We start from the raw sequence: 7,538 nt of genomic DNA, 5'->3' as shown, positions 1-7,538 counted from the left end.
CAATAAATAAATACTAAAAAAAAAATAAAATTGCTTTGCCTGTTACAGATGCCCCTTGATATCCATGCCACTTAAGTATGTTAGTGAATTATAAGAGCTTCATTCACTATGAATATTTAGTAACAAAAATGGAAACACTAACGTGGATGTGTTACTTCCATATGTCATTGGTAATATTGTACAGCTTTAGAAGGAAGAGGTATTTGACTCACAGTAGTTCTAGCCACTCTAGTATATATTCAAGATTATATCTTGAGGTAAAAAGTTTACAAATTAAGCTTTATCATAATATTGTTGCATGCTAATATTAAAGCTATTATCTCCAGTATATTAAGCTTATTCTGCTTGGGCTGTCAGCAGTAACTGACTTTGTTAGATCACAGTTAATACTTGCATCTCAGAGCTGTTTTCTAGTTTGCCCTTGTACATATGCTTACCAATATAATTTGTGATTTTTTTCTAAGCTTGTTTATTCCAGTTGTACTTATTTCTTTTATTATGAGATTTAAATATGTAAACTGATAAAATGTGACTGAAAGAGAGTTGTTGCTTTGAAAACTAAATTGACTGCTTTGGAAATACTTGATAAAAGTGAGTTGTCTAATTAGGTGTAGATCAGAAAACGGTAAAAACTTGGCAGGAAACTCATTAAAATGTAGAAGCTTGCGTGTAGTTTACAAGTGTATTTTCAGTTTTCACTCCAGTGGGAAATTTTAGATGGTGCCTTAGAGGTGAGGTGTGGTTCATAGAAGAAAGACTTGATTCCTATTCAAAGAACTCTTGGACATAAATCAAGTCCTGTGGGATCCTAGTTCCAAGATGATGAACTGAACCCAGGCCCTTGGCAGTGAAAGCACTGAGTCCTAACCACTGGACCATCAGGGAATTCTCTACGTATTTGTTTTAAATTACAATGTGCAAGGTTTGTTTGTATCACTTATGAATCCACTCCTTGAATGACATATCTTTCCCTATTTAACACTTTATTTTAAAGGTTTTGACCTAAATTATCCTTTTTAAAGTCCCAAAACTTCTTTCCCTCTGTATTAAATAACATGACTGCCTGTGTCCATATGTAATGATAAGCTGGTAGGACATCGTTGCAAATAAATGTAATAAAGACAAGTATTCATACCCGTTGGAAAATATAATGTGCCAGCACTTACATATTTATTTCAAATATCTAAACTATGAGCAATGTTTTCTGTGTGTAATGTTGGAGAGAAGAAATGTACCCACTAACAATTTCTTGTATCTAAATTTAAAGCCAACTGAAACCATGTCAAGTCTTGAGTCAAACCATTCCTCTTTTGGAAAGGCACATGTTTCCTTTCTCAGATTTTATGTAAATTGATGGTTTTCCCCCTGTTACTCCTTTAGTAAGGTGGGGGGGTGGGAAGGCCTGAGAAAGAAGTTAGATATTCAATACCTATCTTGGAGTTGTATGTAGCCTTGGATTAATTCTTTGTTTTGGTTCTTTTTTCTTTTTTTTTCTTCAAATTTCTTCAGCTTTCCAGGCAATAGTTGAAAAGTCACATGTTAAATGACATGTGAAATGGAAAACTGAAATTTTCAAATTTCTTCAAGTTTCCAGGCAGTAGTTGAAAGGTCAAATGAAAAACCAAAGGAATGAATATCAGTAGCATATATATGTATCTGAGTGTGTGTGAAGAAATATTGAACAGCTTTCTGAGAAAGGTTCAAATGTAAAAAAAGACATTAATGTGAGTTTCATTCTCATAGATACAGCCTCTTCTTCCCCTTCAGTCCTTCTGTGTCATTTGATACAGAAACATCCACTCCTTTTAAGGAAAGCCTCCGATCTTTTGTCATTGTAGATCTGCTTTTCCATCTTTCAGGAGTGTTGCATAGGCCCAATGCTAGACAAATTACTGCCTTGGGAGTGGTTCATGGATGGTTTTGAGTCTTGGATCTACTGTCCCAGTACCTAGTCTTAATGCAACTCCCCGTTTAATAATAAGATGATCACCATTCACTACCCTGTTGTAACATTTACATCATATTTATAGTACGATACTATATAATATTAATAGCCTCACATTTACTAACAGGTTGAGCCACAGTTCTCAAACTTTTCTTTTACCCCGAAATGACTGAGGAACCCCAAAAGCTTTTGTTCCTATGGGTTTTATCAATAGTTACCATGCTGGAAACTAAAACGGAAAAATTATGAAGGGCTTATTGTCTCAGTAACAGCTGGATTTCCATTGTTCTTGTGTTCAAGCTGTTGCGGTATCACTTGTCATGTAATTCTCTGGGAAACTGGACTGTACACTCGGGAGAAAATAAGAGTGAAGAGTCCTCATATGATTATGGGTATAAACTCAGCACTGTGGATGCCCCCTGGGGACCACTGCTTTGGGGACACTTGGTGGACTGTGTGGTGTTCGTGGTCCTTTGCGTGAATAGCTGTCCTTAGATCTGTCAGGTCCTGTTGGGAAACTCCACCATTCACGGGTACACAAACCCCCACCTTTCTAGAGACACACACCAGTCTTTGACCTTGATCTGCCAGCATAAAGTCCAACAGGCTTCTCAGTTAACACCTTCATTACAAGGGACCTATTGTCCAGAGATTTTAATTACTGCTGAACTTTCTTCCTTTAACTTGGTATCATTTCCTCACCTTATCTGCTATTTCATTACCTATAGAAATAAGAACGTGAATGATTTGATACTCAAATTAGTTTTTTTTAATACTTATTTATTTGGCGGTGCCAGGTCTTAGTTGCCACACTCAGATCTTCAGTTGCGACATGTGGTATCTAGTTCCCTGACCAGGGATCGAACCTGGTCCCCCTGCATTGGGAGCATGGAGTCTTAGCCACTGGACCACCAGGGAAATCCCTCAAATTAGTTTTGACTTGTGGTTGTATTTGTCAGGGATTTGTTTTGGGGGATATCTGCTGGGGGATGTTTGCTTTCATCCTTGGTCTCCTTGCCTCTCCTAACCCCACTCAGTACCCTCTCACTTCCTTTTTCCTCTGCTGTCCTTTCCACACCACCATTTAGCTTACAAAGCTCTGGGCAAAGGTGGTGGAAACTACAGCATGGGCTGTGCGGAGTGAGCGGGGTTCCTCTTTTCCACTTTCCCCAACTCCACTTCTCTCCTGTCCAAGTCGGCTCTCCTGTTTGCATTGTTAACCACCCCAGCCTCCCCTCCAGCCTCAGCTCACACACCTTCTCTCTGCCCTGTCCCCATCCTCCAGCCACCCTGACTTTCTTTCATTCCACAATACTTTAGATTCACTCCCACTTTCAGGGTATTCTGTCATTGGCTTGGATCAGATATTTGCTTTCTTCTAGGGACTCTACTTGGAGAAGGCAATGGCACCCCACTCCAGTACTCTTGCCTGGAAAATCCCATGGACGGAGGAGCCTGGTAGGCTGCAGTCCATGGGGTCGCTATGAGTCGGACATGACTGAGTGACCTCACTTTCACTTTTCACTTTCATCCATTGGAGAAGGAAATGGCAACCCGCTCGTGTTCTTGCCTGGAGAATCCCAGGGACGGCGGAGCCTGGTGGGCTTCCGTCTATGGGGTCGCACAGAGTCGGACACGACTGAAGCGACTTAGCAGCAGCAGGAGCAGCTTCCCTCCCACTTTTCCTCCCTCCTTCCCTCCTGATCTCAATGAGACAGCAGTGAGTGGTGGCATGAAGCAAGATCATAATTCCCTGCCTAGAAATTGAACCTGGGTAACCTGAGTGAATCCTAGCCACCAGACCAGCAGGGCTAGAGGCTAGAATCTCTTTCTCCCTGGATCTTTGCCCCCAGTGAAAGATCCCGGGGGCAGAAACTATAAATGCAGTTTCAAAGTTTATTATTAGAGACATAACACAACAAGTGGGAGAGCACCGAGAGGAATGGTTCCTTTAGTTAAGACAGAAGCAAGGAAGAGATGAACACCCGTAGAGAAAGGGTGTGACTGTCCCCTCAGTGAGGAGGAGCTCAATAAAGAGGCAATTAAGTCTTTTATAGAAAGCAGTTCTTCCTGGTCTTTATTTACCTTTAACCAATTTTCTAGTTTCCTTTTCCACACCTGACCTATCCTGGGACCCTCCCCTGGGTACCCACACACCCCTCAGCCAAGATAGATCTTGAAGTGAAGGCTTCTGGGAGGAGCAAGACTCATTATAGCTGGTATTATCTGCTGACTTTTGACCCCTAGGAGCCTTTCTGCACATGTGTAGTGTCTCATGTCTCCAAAAGGGGGGAAATGGAGGTCCTTTAATCCTTTACTCAAACAAGGTTTTGCCTCTCTTTGTCCTTGCCGTGACTATTACCTTGATTATTGCCATGACTATTTCGTTAAGGATTTTACAAGAGACAAACACTGGCTCTTTTCCCCGTTTCTGTTGTTACTTCCATTTCAGAGAGCAAACAGGAGGCTGCTTGTAAATGCCTTAACTGGAGCCCACCTATCTCTTGTCTCAAGAAATGCTAACCGTTGAAAGTGCCCAGCATGAAGTTCATTTCTTAAAGCCTTATGAAATGCAAATAGGAGGCCAGTTTTAAATGTCTCACCTGGAGCCCATCTATTTCCTGCCCCACTCCCACTCTTTCTCCCTCTTTCCACTTCCTTCTTTCCTTTCTGCCTTCCTCTCTTTTTTCCTTTTTCCCCAAATTGCCTTTGATTGTCATTTAAACTGAACCATTTCTGGGTCAGATAAAGACAGGGAATAGAGTGTGGTGAGCCTGCAATGGTTTCTGGAGTGCTGGAAAAGACCCGTGAGGCCACTGAATCACATCTTTCAATTTCTAGTGGAAGAAAGGCTTCGAGGCTATGACTTTCCCAGGGTCCCCGTGAGTGACAGAATGAAGTCTTCAAAGCCCAGATTTTCTAGCTTCTCACTTCAAAGCCAAAGGCTTCTAAATCTGTGCCCAAGCTTTCTCCTTAGCTGTTGACGGACCAAACAATTAAGTGTCTTCTTGTTTGTAAAGTGGGAAATATCCCTGCTCAGACTTGTTTGCAGTGTCCAGTGAGGATGCGCGCCAAGGGGCATCCTGCCTGCAGCCTCCAGGGTGTGTCAGCACCGGCTCCACCCTCGTCCTGTGTCCTTCAGTCCTGGCGTCTCAAGTGGAAGAACCTGTTCTTTTCCTAATTGGCCTGGTGTTTGTTCCTTTCTCTGCATTCCAACCTTCTGTTTTCCACATCCTTTTCAAAGCCATGGGCTTTCCAGCTCTCACAGGACCAGTGTGGTCTAGACAAGTGAATCATTAAGAGTTGTCTTTTAAAAAATGTGCCTAATTTTCAGAGATTGAGGTTTATTGAAGCGTATATAGCACTTTTCAAAATGTAGCCATTTCTTTTGTTGTTGTTGTTTATTAACTAAGTCGTGTCTGACTCCATGGAGTATAGCCCACCAGGCTCTTCTCTCTATGGGGATTTTCCAGGCAAGAATACTGGAATGGGTTGTCATTCCAGGGGATCTTCCCAACCCATGGATCCAAACTGGGTCTCCTACTTTGACAGCTGGATTCCTAACCTCTGAGCCACCAGGGAAGCCCAGTCACTTCTTTAAGTTACCCTAATGCCTCTGTTGTATAGAAAAATGTCACACCATCAGATCATCTTTATTCATGACAGAGGAGTGGGCTTCCCAGGTGGCGCTAGTGGAAAAGGGACCCCCCTGCCAGTGCAGGGGATATGACACAGGAGTGATGCTTCCAGTTTTAGATACAGTAATAAGGATTTTATCAACTGACTTCTATACTACCCAGCTTCCTGTGATTTGTAATTGAATAAAACAAACAAAAAAATTAAATTACATAAAACGACAGCAGAGGGAGCTATTGAGGTTTGATTACATTTTCCATTGCCCTGGCTGAGGTTTTTCTTTATCATATTTCAACTTAGACTTTCTCAGTTTTCTCAGTTGTCAACAGGCAGGGCAAGTTTTATTATATTGGAAGATAATATATGTACTGTGGAGGATTACAAAAAATGAGTTTTTTTTTTTTTTTTAAATCTGGTCCCCTTTCAGTCCCTTTATCATTCCCCAGACACCTATTAAGGTAGTTGGAATAAGAAAATTCGTAATTTTACAGCAGTGATTTTAGAAGTGAAGCTCCTCCACTAGTCTAAATCTGGGTCAACAGGATTAGCTGTCCTACAAGCCACTGTCCTAACTTGTGTTTCTGTCTGGCTTCGTAGAGACAGATTTGGGGGTCTCAAAGTCTTATGGTGATTGCCTATATTAATGTGAGCACTATCTCTCCACCTTGCTTCAATTATATATGGTGGAAAATGAGACCTGCAAGTGTTGAAATTCACAGCATTTTGTGAAAAACCCTCATGATGAGGAGGGAAGGTTGCCCTGGATGATATGTGCTGTGTGCGTGTGTGGGTGGTGTCTGCCGGGTGTGGGTGGGTGACAGTTTGCAGAGGGAGGTGGAAAAAGTTTGTTTCAGGCCTTTCTTTAAGTCACACCCACGTGTGCGATCTATTTCTGGTCTCCATGACTCTGGTCCCTGCTGGCCCTGTGCCCCCTAACTGGACCCTCAGCTTCAGAGTTCTCCCCACTCCAAGCCTGCGCTCTTCACTTCAGCCATTGTCTTAATTTTTTCAACATCACTTGAAATTCCTCTCCCAGGAAGTTCTCTTTTTGTTCATAAGTGCACAAAAAAAAGTGTGAGGGGGTGGGCGTACTCCTTGCAGTATTGTTTGTAACAGCAAATTAAAGAATGGAAACAAAACTGTTGGCCTCAAAAGTAAATGGTGGAATTCCTTTGCAGACAGATTCTTTACCACTGAGCCACCAGAGAATATAGTAGTGTGTGCACATCAATCATAACCTCCCAATTTATCCCCCACTTTCCCCTCGGTAATCATAAGCTTGTTTTCTCCATTTGTGACTCTATTCCTGTTTTGTAAATAAGTTCACTTGTGTCATATTTTAGATTCCACATACAAGTGATATCATATGATATTTGTCTTTCTTTGACTTACTTCACTCAGTATGACACTCTCTAGGTCCATCCGTGTTGCTGCAAATGGCATTTTTTTTTTTTTTTATGGCTGAGAATTACCTTTACTTTGAACTGCCTACTGAGAGCTTCTAGTTATAATTGACAAAATAATTTAAATGAATGAATCTACTGATCTTCCAAGAGTGAATCACAGCCTCAGTGTCTCCTGAAGCCTTTCAGGCACCCCCGGGTCTGATTTGGATGGTGTTTCTTTGTGGTCACTGAACTGAAATCCTCCTCTCTGCTTGAGGCAGTTTTTGTAGTATGAAGCAGGAAGGGCTTTGATTTTAGGACTGGGTAAAATCAAGACCCAGACTTTACCTGCCATGTGATACTGGGCAAGATATGTAACCCCCTTTAGCCTGAGTTTCTTCACCATGAAAGTGGGGACCCTGATGCCATTTTGCAAGATTGCTGTGAGGGGCAGAGTGAATTTCTGCCAAGACTCATCCAATGACAGGCAGATATCTGTGGTCAATAAGAGGTCACAGGTATTTTTTTTAGAGAATGGAAACTATTTTGTCCATTCTCATCGCCTTGAGGCT

Source organism: Moschus berezovskii, chromosome 16 (assembly GCF_049115385.1).
Source record: "Moschus berezovskii isolate FMDL1 chromosome 16, NW_MosBer_1.0, whole genome shotgun sequence".
Lineage (NCBI taxonomy): Eukaryota > Metazoa > Chordata > Mammalia > Artiodactyla > Moschidae > Moschus > Moschus berezovskii.
The sequence above is the reverse complement of the archived record's forward strand: the minus strand, read 5'-3'. Positions refer to the sequence as shown.